Source organism: Puntigrus tetrazona, chromosome 4 (genome assembly GCF_018831695.1).
Source record: "Puntigrus tetrazona isolate hp1 chromosome 4, ASM1883169v1, whole genome shotgun sequence".
In the NCBI taxonomy this organism is placed as follows: domain Eukaryota; kingdom Metazoa; phylum Chordata; class Actinopteri; order Cypriniformes; family Cyprinidae; genus Puntigrus; species Puntigrus tetrazona.
This window is the reverse complement of record NC_056702.1, coordinates 15,263,287-15,275,988: the sequence shown is the minus strand read 5'-3', so window position 1 is coordinate 15,275,988 and position 12,702 is coordinate 15,263,287. Positions and strand designations below refer to the sequence as shown.

The 12,702-nt window shown below is 43.9% G+C and overlaps 1 pseudogene; it reads left to right on the top strand.

Moving 5' to 3' along the window:
* The first annotated feature begins 10,118 nt into the window (after positions 1 to 10,118).
* Positions 10,119 to 11,698, top strand: LOC122342868 (annotated as a pseudogene).
* The last annotated feature ends 1,004 nt before the right edge of the window (positions 11,699 to 12,702 follow it).

The following is a 12,702-nucleotide window of genomic DNA, read 5'->3' as shown; positions in this document are numbered from 1 at the left end:
GCGAGAGAAAGCTTTTTCATGCAGTTTCAAGTCAGAATGAGCCTTTTCAGTGTGTTTCTAGTTTTGGACACAAAAAGTCATTTTAGAGCTCAAAAAGCACAATTTGCTTAGTTCTTGACTTTTTATGAGCAGAAATGCTGTTTTAGTGCATTTGAGCAAATGAACTCAAAACATGCATAGAAGTGCTTTAAAGGCTGTTTCTCAGCGAGAGAAAGCTTTTTCATGCAGTTTCAAGTCAGAATGAGCCTTTTCAGTGTGTTTCTAGTTTTGGACACAAAAAGTCATTTTAGAGCTCAAAAAGCACAATTTGCTTAGTTCTTGACTTTTTATGAGCAGAAATGATGTTTTAGTGCATTTGAGCAAATGAACTCAAAACATGCATAGAAGTGCTTTAAAGGCTGTTTCTCAGCGAGAGAAAGCTTTTTCATGCAGTTTCAAGTCAGAATGAGCCTTTTCAGTGTGTTTCTAGTTTTGGACACAAAAAGTCATTTTAGAGCTCAAAAGCACAATTTGCTTAGTTCTTGACTTTTCATGAGCAGAAATGCTGTTTTAGTGCATTTGAGCAAATGAACTCAAAACAACATGCATAGAAGTGCTTTAAAGGCTGTTTCTCAGCGAGAGAAAGCTTTTTCATGCAGTTTCAAGTCAGAATGAGCCTTTTCAGTGTGTTTCTAGTTTTGGACACAAAAAGTCATTTTAGAGCTCAAAAAGCACAATTTGCTTAGTTCTTGACTTTTTATGAGCAGAAATGATGTTTTAGTGCATTTGAGCAAATGAACTCAAAACATGCATAGAAGTGCTTTAAAGGCTGTTTCTCAGCGAGAGAAAGCTTTTTCATGCAGTTTCAAGTCAGAATGAGCCTTTTCAGTGTGTTTCTAGTTTTGGACACAAAAAGTCATTTTAGAGCTCAAAAAGCACAATTTGCTTAGTTCTTGACTTTTATGAGCAGAAATGCTGTTTTAGTGCATTTGAGCAAATGAACTCAAAACATGCATAGAAGTGCTTTAAAGGCTGTTTCTCAGCGAGAGAAAGCTTTTTCATGCAGTTTCAAGCCAGAATGAGCCTTTTCAGTGTATTTACAGTTTTGGACACAAAAAGTCATTTTAGAGCTCAAAAGCACAATTTGCTTAGTTCTTGACTTTTTATGAGCAGAAATGCTGTTTTAGTGCATTTGAGCAAAATGAACTCAAAACATGCATAGAAGTGCTTTAAAGGCTGTTTCTCAGCGAGAGAAAGCTTTTTTCATGCAGTTTCAAGTCAGAATGAGCCTTTTCAGTGTGTTTCTAGTTTTGGACACAAAAAGTCATTTTAGAGCTCAAAAAGCACAATTTGCTTAGTTCTTGACTTTTATGAGCAGAAATGCTGTTTTAGTGCATTTGAGCAAATGAACTCAAAACATGCATAGAAGTGCTTTAAAGGCTGTTTCTCAGCGAGAGAAAGCTTTTTCATGCAGTTTCAAGTCAGAATGAGCCTTTTCAGTGTGTTTCTAGTTTTGGACACAAAAGTCATTTTAGAGCTCAAAAGCACAATTTGCTTAGTTCTTGACTTTTTATGAGCAGAAATGCTGTTTTAGTGCATTTGAGCAAATGAACTCAAAACATGCATAGAAGTGCTTTAAAGGCTGTTTCTCAGCGAGAGAAAGCTTTTTCATGCAGTTTCAAGTCAGAATGAGCCTTTTCAGTGTGTTTCTAGTTTTGGGCACAAAAAGTCATTTTAGAGCTCAAAAGCACAATTTGCTTAGTTCTTGACTTTTCATGAGCAGAAATGCTGTTTTAGTGCATTTGAGCAAATGAACTCAAAAAACATGCATAGAAGTGCTTTAAAGGCTGTTTCTCAGCGAGAGAAAGCTTTTTCATGCAGTTTCAAGTCAGAATGAGCCTTTTCAGTGTGTTTCTAGTTTTGGACACAAAAAGTCATTTTAGAGCTCAAAAAGCACAATTTGCTTAGTTCTTGACTTTTATGAGCAGAAATGATGTTTTAGTGCATTTGAGCAAATGAACTCAAAACATGCATAGAAGTGCTTTAAAGGCTGTTTCTCCAGCGAGAGAAAGCTTTTTCATGCAGTTTCAAGCCAGAATGAGCCTTTTCAGTGTGTTTCTAGTTTTGGACACAAAAAGTCATTTTAGAGCTCAAAAGCACAATTTGCTTAGTTCTTGACTTTTTATGAGCAGAAATGCTGTTTTAGTGCATTTGAGCAAATGAACTCAAAACATGCATAGAAGTGCTTTAAAGGCTGTTTCTCAGCGAGAGAAAGCTTTTTCATGCAGTTTCAAGTCAGAATGAGCCTTTTCAGTGTGTTTCTAGTTTTGGACACAAAAAGTCATTTTAGAGCTCAAAAGCACAATTTGCTTAGTTCTTGACTTTTTATGAGCAGAAATGCTGTTTTAGTGCATTTGAGCAAATGAACTCAAAACATGCATAGAAGTGCTTTAAAGGCTGTTTCTCAGCGAGAGAAAGCTTTTTCATGCAGTTTCAAGTCAGAATGAGCCTTTTCAGTGTGTTTCTAGTTTTGGACACAAAAAGTCATTTTAGAGCTCAAAAAGCACAATTTGCTTAGTTCTTGACTTTTTATGAGCAGAAATGCTGTTTTAGTGCATTTGAGCAAATGAACTCAAAACATGCATAGAAGTGCTTTAAAGGCTGTTTCTCAGCGAGAGAAAGCTTTTTCATGCAGTTTCAAGTCAGAATGAGCCTTTTCAGTGTGTTTCTAGTTTTGGACACAAAAAGTCATTTTAGAGCTCAAAAGCACAATTTGCTTAGTTCTTGACTTTTCATGAGCAGAAATGCTGTTTTAGTGCATTTGAGCAAATGAACTCAAAACATGCATAGAAGTGCTTTAAAGGCTGTTTCTCAGCGAGAGAAAGCTTTTTCATGCAGTTTCAAGTCAGAATGAGCCTTTTCAGTGTGTTTCTAGTTTTGGACACAAAAAGTCATTTTAGAGCTCAAAAGCACAATTTGCTTAGTTCTTGACTTTTTATGAGCAGAAATGATGTTTTAGTGCATTTGAGCAAATGAACTCAAAACATGCATAGAAGTGTTTTAAAGGCTGTTTCTCATCGAGAGAAAGCTTTTTCATGCAGTTTCAAGCCAGAATGAGCCTTTTCAGTGTGTTTCTAGTTTTGGACACAAAAAGTCATTTTAGAGCTCAAAAGCACAATTTGCTTAGTTCTTGACTTTTTATGAGCAGAAATGCTGTTTTAGTGCATTTGAGCAAATGAACTCAAAACATGCATAGAAGTGCTTTAAAGGCTGTTTCTCAGCGAGAGAAAGCTTTTTCATGCAGTTTCAAGCCAGAATGAGCCTTTTCAGTGTGTTTCTAGTTTTGGACACAAAAAGTCATTTTAGAGCTCAAAAAGCACAATTTGCTTAGTTCTTGACTTTTTATGAGCAGAAATGCTGTTTTAGTGCATTTGAGCAAATGAACTCAAAACATGCATAGAAGTGCTTTAAAGGCTGTTTCTCAGCGAGAGAAAGCTTTTTCATGCAGTTTCAAGTCAGAATGAGCCTTTTCAGTGTGTTTCTAGTTTTGGACACAAAAAGTCATTTTAGAGCTCAAAAAGCACAATTTGCTTAGTTCTTGACTTTTTATGAGCAGAAATGATGTTTTAGTGCATTTGAGCAAATGAACTCAAAACATGCATAGAAGTGCTTTAAAGGCTGTTTCTCAGCGAGAGAAAGCTTTTTCATGCAGTTTCAAGTCAGAATGAGCCTTTTCAGTGTGTTTCTAGTTTTGGACACAAAAAGTCATTTTAGAGCTCAAAAGCACAATTTGCTTAGTTCTTGACTTTTCATGAGCAGAAATGCTGTTTTAGTGCATTTGAGCAAATGAACTCAAAACATGCATAGAAGTGCTTTAAAGGCTGTTTCTCAGCGAGAGAAAGCTTTTTCATGCAGTTTCAAGTCAGAATGAGCCTTTTCAGTGTGTTTCTAGTTTTGGACACAAAAAGTCATTTTAGAGCTCAAAAAGCACAATTTGCTTAGTTCTTGACTTTTTATGAGCAGAAATGATGTTTTAGTGCATTTGAGCAAATGAACTCAAAACATGCATAGAAGTGCTTTTAAAGGCTGTTTCTCAGCGAGAGAAAGCTTTTTCATGCAGTTTCAAGCCAGAATGAGCCTTTTCAGTGTATTTACAGTTTTGGACACAAAAAGTCATTTTAGAGCTCAAAAAGCACAATTTGCTTAGTTCTTGACTTTTTATGAGCAGAAATGCTGTTTTAGTGCATTTGAGCAAATTAACTCAAAACATGCATAGAAGTGCTTTAAAGGCTGTTTCTCAGCGAGAGAAAGCTTTTTCATGCAGTTTCAAGCCAGAATGAGCCTTTTCAGTGTGTTTCTAGTTTTGGACACAAAAAGTCATTTTAGAGCTCAAAAAGCACAATTTGCTTAGTTCTTGACTTTTTATGAGCAGAAATGCTGTTTTAGTGCATTTGAGCAAATGAACTCAAAACAACATGCATAGAAGTGCTTTTTAAAGGCTGTTTCTCAGCGAGAGAAAGCTTTTTCATGCAGTTTCAAGCCAGAATGAGCCTTTTCAGTGTGTTTCTAGTTTTGGACACAAAAAGTCATTTTAGAGCTCAAAAGCACAATTTGCTTAGTTCTTGACTTTTTATGAGCAGAAATGATGTTTTAGTGCATTTGAGCAAATGAACTCAAAACATGCATAGAAGTGCTTTTAAAGGCTGTTTCTCAGCGAGAGAAAGCTTTTTCATGCAGTTTCAAGTCAGAATGAGCCTTTTCAGTGTGTTTCTAGTTTTGGACACAAAAAGTCATTTTAGAGCTCAAAAAGCACAATTTGCTTAGTTCTTGACTTTTTATGAGCAGAAATGCTGTTTTAGTGCATTTGAGCAAATGAACTCAAAACATGCATAGAAGTGCTTTAAAGGCTGTTTCTCAGCGAGAGAAAGCTTTTTCATGCAGTTTCAAGTCAGAATGAGCCTTTTCAGTGTGTTTCTAGTTTTGGACACAAAAAGTCATTTTAGAGCTCAAAAGCACAATTTGCTTAGTTCTTGACTTTTCATGAGCAGAAATGCTGTTTTAGTGCATTTGAGCAAATGAACTCAAAACATGCATAGAAGTGCTTTAAAGGCTGTTTCTCAGCGAGAGAAAGCTTTTTCATGCAGTTTCAAGTCAGAATGAGCCTTTTCAGTGTGTTTCTAGTTTTGGACACAAAAAGTCATTTTAGAGCTCAAAAGCACAATTTGCTTAGTTCTTGACTTTTTATGAGCAGAAATGCTGTTTTAGTGCATTTGAGCAAATGAACTCAAAACATGCATAGAAGTGCTTTTAAAGGCTGTTTCTCAGCGAGAGAAAGCTTTTTCATGCAGTTTCAAGTCAGAATGAGCCTTTTCAGTGTGTTTCTAGTTTTGGACACAAAAAGTCATTTTAGAGCTCTCAAAAGCACAATTTGCTTAGTTCTTGACTTTTCATGAGCAGAAATGCTGTTTTAGTGCATTTGAGCAAATGAACTCAAAACATGCATAGAAGTGCTTTAAAGGCTGTTTCTCAGCGAGAGAAAGCTTTTTCATGCAGTTTCAAGCCAGAATGAGCCTTTTCAGTGTGTGTTTCTAGTTTTGGACACAAAAAGTCATTTTAGAGCTCAAAAGCACAATTTGCTTAGTTCTTGACTTTTTATGAGCAGAAATGCTGTTTTAGTGCATTTGAGCAAATGAACTCAAAACATGCATAGAAGTGCTTTAAAGGCTGTTTCTCAGCGAGAGAAAGCTTTTTCATGCAGTTTCAAGTCAGAATGAGCCTTTTCAGTGTGTTTCTAGTTTTGGACACAAAAAGTCATTTTAGAGCTCAAAAAGCACAATTTGCTTAGTTCTTGACTTTTTATGAGCAGAAATGCTGTTTTAGTGCATTTGAGCAAATGAACTCAAAACATGCATAGAAGTGCTTTAAAGGCTGTTTCTCAGCGAGAAAGCTTTTTCATGCAGTTTCAAGCCAGAATGAGCCTTTTCAGTGTGTTTCTAGTTTTGGACACAAAAAGTCATTTTAGAGCTCAAAAGCACAATTTGCTTAGTTCTTGACTTTTTATGAGGAGAAATGCTGTTTTAGTGCATTTGAGCAAATGAACTCAAAACATGCATAGAAGTGCTTTAAAGGCTGTTTCTCAGCGAGAGAAAGCTTTTTCATGCAGTTTCAAGCCAGAATGAGCCTTTTCAGTGTGTTTCTAGTTTTGGACACAAAAGTCATTTTAGAGCTCAAAAAGCACAATTTGCTTAGTTCTTGACTTTTTATGAGCAGAAATGATGTTTTAGTGCATTTGAGCAAATGAACTCAAAACATGCATAGAAGTGCTTTAAAGGCTGTTTCTCAGCGAGAGAAAGCTTTTTCATGCAGTTTCAAGTCAGAATGAGCCTTTTCAGTGTGTTTCTAGTTTTGGACACAAAAAGTCATTTTAGAGCTCAAAAGCACAATTTGCTTAGTTCTTGACTTTTCATGAGCAGAAATGCTGTTTTAGTGCATTTGAGCAAATGAACTCAAAACATGCATAGAAGTGCTTTAAAGGCTGTTTCTCAGAGAGAAAGCTTTTTCATGCAGTTTCAAGTCAGAATGAGCCTTTTCAGTGTGTTTCTAGTTTTGGACACAAAAAGTCATTTTAGAGCTCAAAAGCACAATTTGCTTAGTTCTTGACTTTTTATGAGCAGAAATGATGTTTTAGTGCATTTGAGCAAATGAACTCAAAACATGCATAGAAGTGCTTTAAAGGCTGTTTCTCAGCGAGAGAAAGCTTTTTCATGCAGTTTCAAGCCAGAATGAGCCTTTTCAGTGTGTTTCTAGTTTTGGACACAAAAAGTCATTTTAGAGCTCAAAAGCACAATTTGCTTAGTTCTTGACTTTTTATGAGCAGAAATGCTGTTTTAGTGCATTTGAGCAAAATGAACTCAAAACATGCTAGAAGTGCTTTAAAGGCTGTTTCTCAGCGAGAGAAAGCTTTTTCATGCAGTTTCAAGTCAGAATGAGCCTTTTCAGTGTGTTTCTAGTTTTGGACACACAAAAAGTCATTTTAGAGCTCAAAAGCACAATTTGCTTAGTTCTTGACTTTTTATGAGCAGAAATGCTGTTTTAGTGCATTTGAGCAAATGAACTCAAAACATGCATAGAAGTGCTTTAAAGGCTGTTTCTCAGCGAGAGAAAGCTTTTTCATGCAGTTTCAAGTCAGAATGAGCCTTTTCAGTGTGTTTCTAGTTTTGGACACAAAAAGTCATTTTAGAGCTCAAAAAGCACAATTTGCTTAGTTCTTGACTTTTTATGAGCAGAAATGCTGTTTTAGTGCATTTGAGCAAATGAACTCAAAACATGCATAGAAGTGCTTTAAAGGCTGTTTCTCAGCGAGAGAAAGCTTTTTCATGCAGTTTCAAGCCAGAATGAGCCTTTTCAGTGTGTTTCTAGTTTTGGACACAAAAAGTCATTTTAGAGCTCAAAAAGCACAATTTGCTTAGTTCTTGACTTTTTATGAGCAGAAATGCTGTTTTAGTGCATTTGAGCAAATTAACTCAAAACATGCATAGAAGTGCTTTAAAGGCTGTTTCTCAGCGAGAGAAAGCTTTTTCATGCAGTTTCAAGCCAGAATGAGCCTTTTCAGTGTGTGTTTCTAGTTTTGGACACAAAAAGTCATTTTAGAGCTCAAAAAGCACAATTTGCTTAGTTCTTGACTTTTTATGAGCAGAAATGCTGTTTTAGTGCATTGGAGCAAATGAACTCAAAACATGCATAGAAGTGCTTTAAAGGCTGTTTCTCAGCGAGAGAAAGCTTTTCATGCAGTTTCAAGCCAGAATGAGCCTTTTCAGTGTGTTTCTAGTTTTGGACACAAAAAGTCATTTTAGAGCTCAAAAAGCACAATTTGCTTAGTTCTTGACTTTTTATGAGCAGAAATGCTGTTTTAGTGCATTTGAGCAAATGAACTCAAAACAAATCTAGAAGTGCTTTACTCGAGCTGCGCCACAAACGCTTTGGGAACGCTTCAGCGCGCGCCGTTCTGAACCACGTGTAAAGTCTGTCCAATGGAGGGGAGCGACGCCATGGACGAGATGACGCCGCCGACCAGGAAGTATAAAGTGACGCCTGCGATGCCGGCACCAGCTTTCGCCGCGTTCAGTAAGCGCCACGATGTTATTGTTTGTCTATTTGCTGTCTGTTTGTCTAGCTTAAAAGAAATATTATGGCTGATGATCAGAGTGTAAAGAGAAATCTAAGGCGCTAAACACGCTGGTGTTCCGTCGCGTTTCAGGCGGTGTGCTGATCCCCGCCCTCGTTATATCACGGGTGGGGACACACACAGCTTGTGCGTGGCGTGCCTGGGAGCGGAGCACGCGGCGCCAGCCCTCGAGGGGACTGATTGTCCGCATTGTTTGCAGCTACCGCTGCGAACACTCCGCCTCCCGGAGTCTCTCTTTCACGAGGAGACTTCACCAGCGCCCCCAGGGGTGCGGGACCCGCTTCCGCCCGAGGCGGAGCGATTTAGCACGCCTGGGGATCGCAACTCGATCTGGCGGAGGAGATGGAGACGGGCTCGCCCCTTTCTCCATCGGAGTCCGCCAGATCGGCGCCAATCCCGTGGGTCCGAAGCCCGCTCCGCTTCGCCGCCACGGGGAGACGCCCACTGGCGCTCACTCTTCCTCCGAGGAGGTTGATGTTGACGCGTGGACGACGCGCCATTGCACACGCCACAATATGAGGAGCTCTTAGAGGTGGTAACTCGCGGCGGTTGCCAAATTAAACATCGATTGGCCCGCCGAGCGATACGCTGAGCCTCAGAAATCTAAATTGGATGAAAGGTTTCTGAGAGCGAAGCAGCCACCTCTGAGACGGAGCCTTCCATTCTTCCCAGACCTCCACAGTGAGCTGTCGAGGTCCTGGGAAGGCCAGACTCCGCTCGTGTTTTCTCCCCACCGCTGCTAGTCATTACGGTAATGTGGCGGGAGTCGCTGGAGTGCGGCTATAAGGCGATGCCCCGGTAGAGCAGTCTCTGGCTACCTATCTGTCCCCGGTGCGGCATCGTCTTTGAAGGTTCCGACCTTACCATCAAGGCCGCTGAGAACAACGCCGGCTTTGATGGCTAAGAAGTGGTGCGTGGCAGCAGGATTGGCTGGGGCTTGCATGCACACTATGGCGGTGTTGCAGGCATACCAAGCCGACCTGCTGAAAGAGATTGATGAGGGAGAGGGGGTCAGGTCCGATGACATCGCAGAACTGCGTCGGACGGCTGACCTCTGCCTCCGCGTCACTAAGGAGACCGCCCGTGCTGTAGGGCGGTCTATGTCATCCCTTGTGGCCGCGAGAGGCATCTCTGGCTGACCCTGTCCGACATGAAAGAGCGGGACAGGGTCTGCCTATTGACGCCCCTGCAGCCTTCTGGCCTATTCGGCGACTCCGTTAATGAGGTCGTCGATAGGTACCAGGAGGCCCGTAAACAGGCGGCGGCGTTCAAGAGTTTCCTCCCACGTCGATCTCAGGGGGCATCGGGGACGAGATGCCCCCACCGCGTGCCAGCTCCTCTCATAGGCATGTGCAAAACAGAGCTGCCGCTCTCGTTCCCCCTCTAAAAAACAGCAGGGGGCGAAGCGGCGCTCTGGGCCGGGGGCTTCCGGTCCTAAAGACCTGAGGGCCTTTTTGGACAGGAAGTCCACGGCCAAGAAGCCCTGATATGAGTGGCTCAGGGCTTCTGAGGGCTGCCCCTCCTGGGGAGGATCAGTTTATGCCGGGTCAGACGGCACCCGTTCCTCCTCAGGGCCCTCAGGGAGTAACTCCGCTATCTCTGCCCTCGTGCCAGAGTGCGGAGGCTTCCAGCACGTTTCCCCAGCCGGATTCACCCGAGGGTGCGTCACGGCCGAACGCGCTTCTGCGCGGGGTCCCGTTTACAGCTAGCCCGTTGTCTGCCTGCCGGTCAACCGTTTCAGGCCACCGGGTTACCTGTATCTCACACACCAGAGGTCAGCCTCGAGAGGCTGATTCCCTTAGTAGATTATTTAGCAGCGTGGAAACTTCTGCCAAATGTATCTCAATGGGTCATACTAACGATAGAGAAAGGCTATCGAATTCAGTTCGGTTTTCCACCACCGACATTCAGGGGAGTCACACCGACAGTAGTCGGCCCCCAGCAGGCTCTGGTGATGGAACAGGAAGTAAGATCCCTGCTCAGGAAGGAGGCCATCGAGGTGGTCCCTCCTCATGCTGTGGAATCTGGGTTTTACAGCCGCTACTTCATTGTTCCAAAGAAGGACGGGGGTTGCGCCCTATCCTAGATCTGAGGGTCTTGAACCGCTCAGTCAGCAGACTGAAGTTCAAAATGCTTACCATCAAGCATGTGGTGACTCAAATCAGATCCGAGGACTGGTTTGTCAACATAGATCTGAAAGACGCATACTTCCATATATCCATCCTTCCTCAACACAGGAAGTTTCTGAGGTTCGCTTTCGGGGGCGTAGCATACCAATATCGAGTACTTCCGCTCGCCTAGCACTCTCACCCCGCACATTTACGAAGTGTATGGATGCAGCTCTGGCTCCACTGAGACTCCAGGGCATCCGTGATACTCAATTATATCGACGATTGGTTGATATTAGCTCAATCAGAGCAGATGGCAGTTCAACATCGAGATGTTGTTCTGTCTCACATGGGGGAGCTGGGTTTGAGACTGAACGCCAAGAAGAGTGTATTGCGTCCCGCTCAGAGGACCACATACCTAGGCGTGGTGTGGGATTCGACCACAATGTGGGCACGCTTGTCTCCTGCCCGTGTGCAGTCAATCCTCATGTCAGTCGAGAGAGTCAGGGAAGGCCAGTCATTCACTGTCAAGCAGTATCAGAGACTGTTGGGCCTGATGGCAGCTGCGTCCAACGTGATACCCTTTGGCCTGCTGTACATGAGACCCCTACAGTGGTGGCTCAGGACCAAGGGGTTCTCCCCGAGGGGAAACCCACTCCGCAAAATCAAAGTGTCACGCCGTGCAGTTCGGGCCTTAGACTTGTGGAGGAAGCCTTGGTTCCTGAATCAGGGCCCAAGGTTAGGAGCTCTATGTCGCCGGACCTCCCTTGCGACAGATGCATCCCTAACCGGTTGGGGCGCAGTATTGAACGGGCGCCCGGCCCACGGTCTGTGGAGCGATCACCACCAGGGGTGGCATATCAATCTGCTAGAGATGTTAGCGGTATTTCGTGCTTTGAAGCACTTTCTCCCAGACCTGAGAGGTCACCATGTGTTGGTGCACACCGACAACACAGCGGTGGTCTCTTACATCAACCACCAGGGAGGTCTGCGTTCGCGCCCCTTGAACAAGCTGGCGCACCAGATCCTTGTGTGGTCCCAGGACAAAATCTGCTCGCTGAGAGCGATCTACATCCCTGGGCATCTCAATACGGGAGCCGACACCCTGTCGAGACAGGGGTTGAGGCCGGGGGAATGGATGCTTCACCCCGACGTGGTGAAGCAGATCTGGTCGAGATTTTACCAGGCAGAGGTGGACCTCTTTGCTTCTCGAGGGAATGCACAATGTCCCCTCTGGTTCTCTCTAGTTCATCCAGCTCCCCTGGGACTGGATGCCATGTCACAGGCGTGGCCAAGGCGCCGCCTGCACGCATTTTCCGATTGCCCTGCTCCCGGGGTTCTGGCGAGAGTGCGCCAGGACGGAGTCAGACTACTGTTGGTAGCCCGTTCTGGCCGGGCCGAGTATGGTTTGGCGGACCTCATCGGCCTAGTAGACGGTCATCCGTGGGAGATCCCCTGAGGCCGGATCTACTTTCTCTCAGGCGGGGAACAATAGTTCACCCTCGCCGGAGTTGTTGAAGCTGTGGGTGTGGCCCTGAGGGGGGCTCAACTCATAGCCTCTGGTCTTTCAGCTGAGGTTGTTGAGACCATCCTCCAATCCAGAGCTCCCTCTACGAGGAGCGTGTATGCCAGGAGGTGGGAAATGTTCACTTCCTGGTGTGGAGATCGCCACTTTAAACCCAGTTAACTGCCCAGTAGGTTCAGTGCTGGAGTTCCTTCAGGCGAGATTCTCCACGGGTTATCCCACTCCACCCTAAAGGTCTACGTGGCAGCTATATCTGCATATCATGACCCTATTGGTGGCCACTCAGTGGGTAAACACCCATTAGTTACACGATTCCTCCACGGTGTGCTGAGGCTGAGACCTCCAGTGCGGACCAGAATTCCCCCCTGGGATTTGGTTGTGGTGTTAGAGGCTCTGTGTAAGGCACCCTTCGAGCCCCTCGAAGAGGTTCCCTTACCGGTCTTATCTTTTAAGACAGCATTTCTCCTCGCCATCACCTCTCTGGGCGGAGGGTGGGAGATCTGCAGGCCCTCTCAGTGGCTCCCTACTCACCTGGACTTTGCCCCAGGCATGTCCAAGGCTTTTTATACCCACGAGTGGGTTATACACCTAAAGTGCCCTCTGTTACACCACAGCCGATCGTACTGCAGGCCTTCTGTCCTCCCCTTCCAGGATCCAGACCAGCGGAAGTTCAACTGCATGTGTCCAGTGCGAGCACTGGACACTATATGTGCGCAGGACTGCGTCTCTGCGGAGGTCGGACCAATTACTTATTTGTTTTGGTCCGACGAATAGGGTGGCGCTGCCGCTAAGCGGACTGTTAGCAGGTGGATAGTTGAGGCTATCCACCTGGCCTATGAAGCCTCTGCACTCCCATGCCCTCTCGGGGTCAGAGCGCACTCTACAAGGGGTATGGCGGCCTCTAA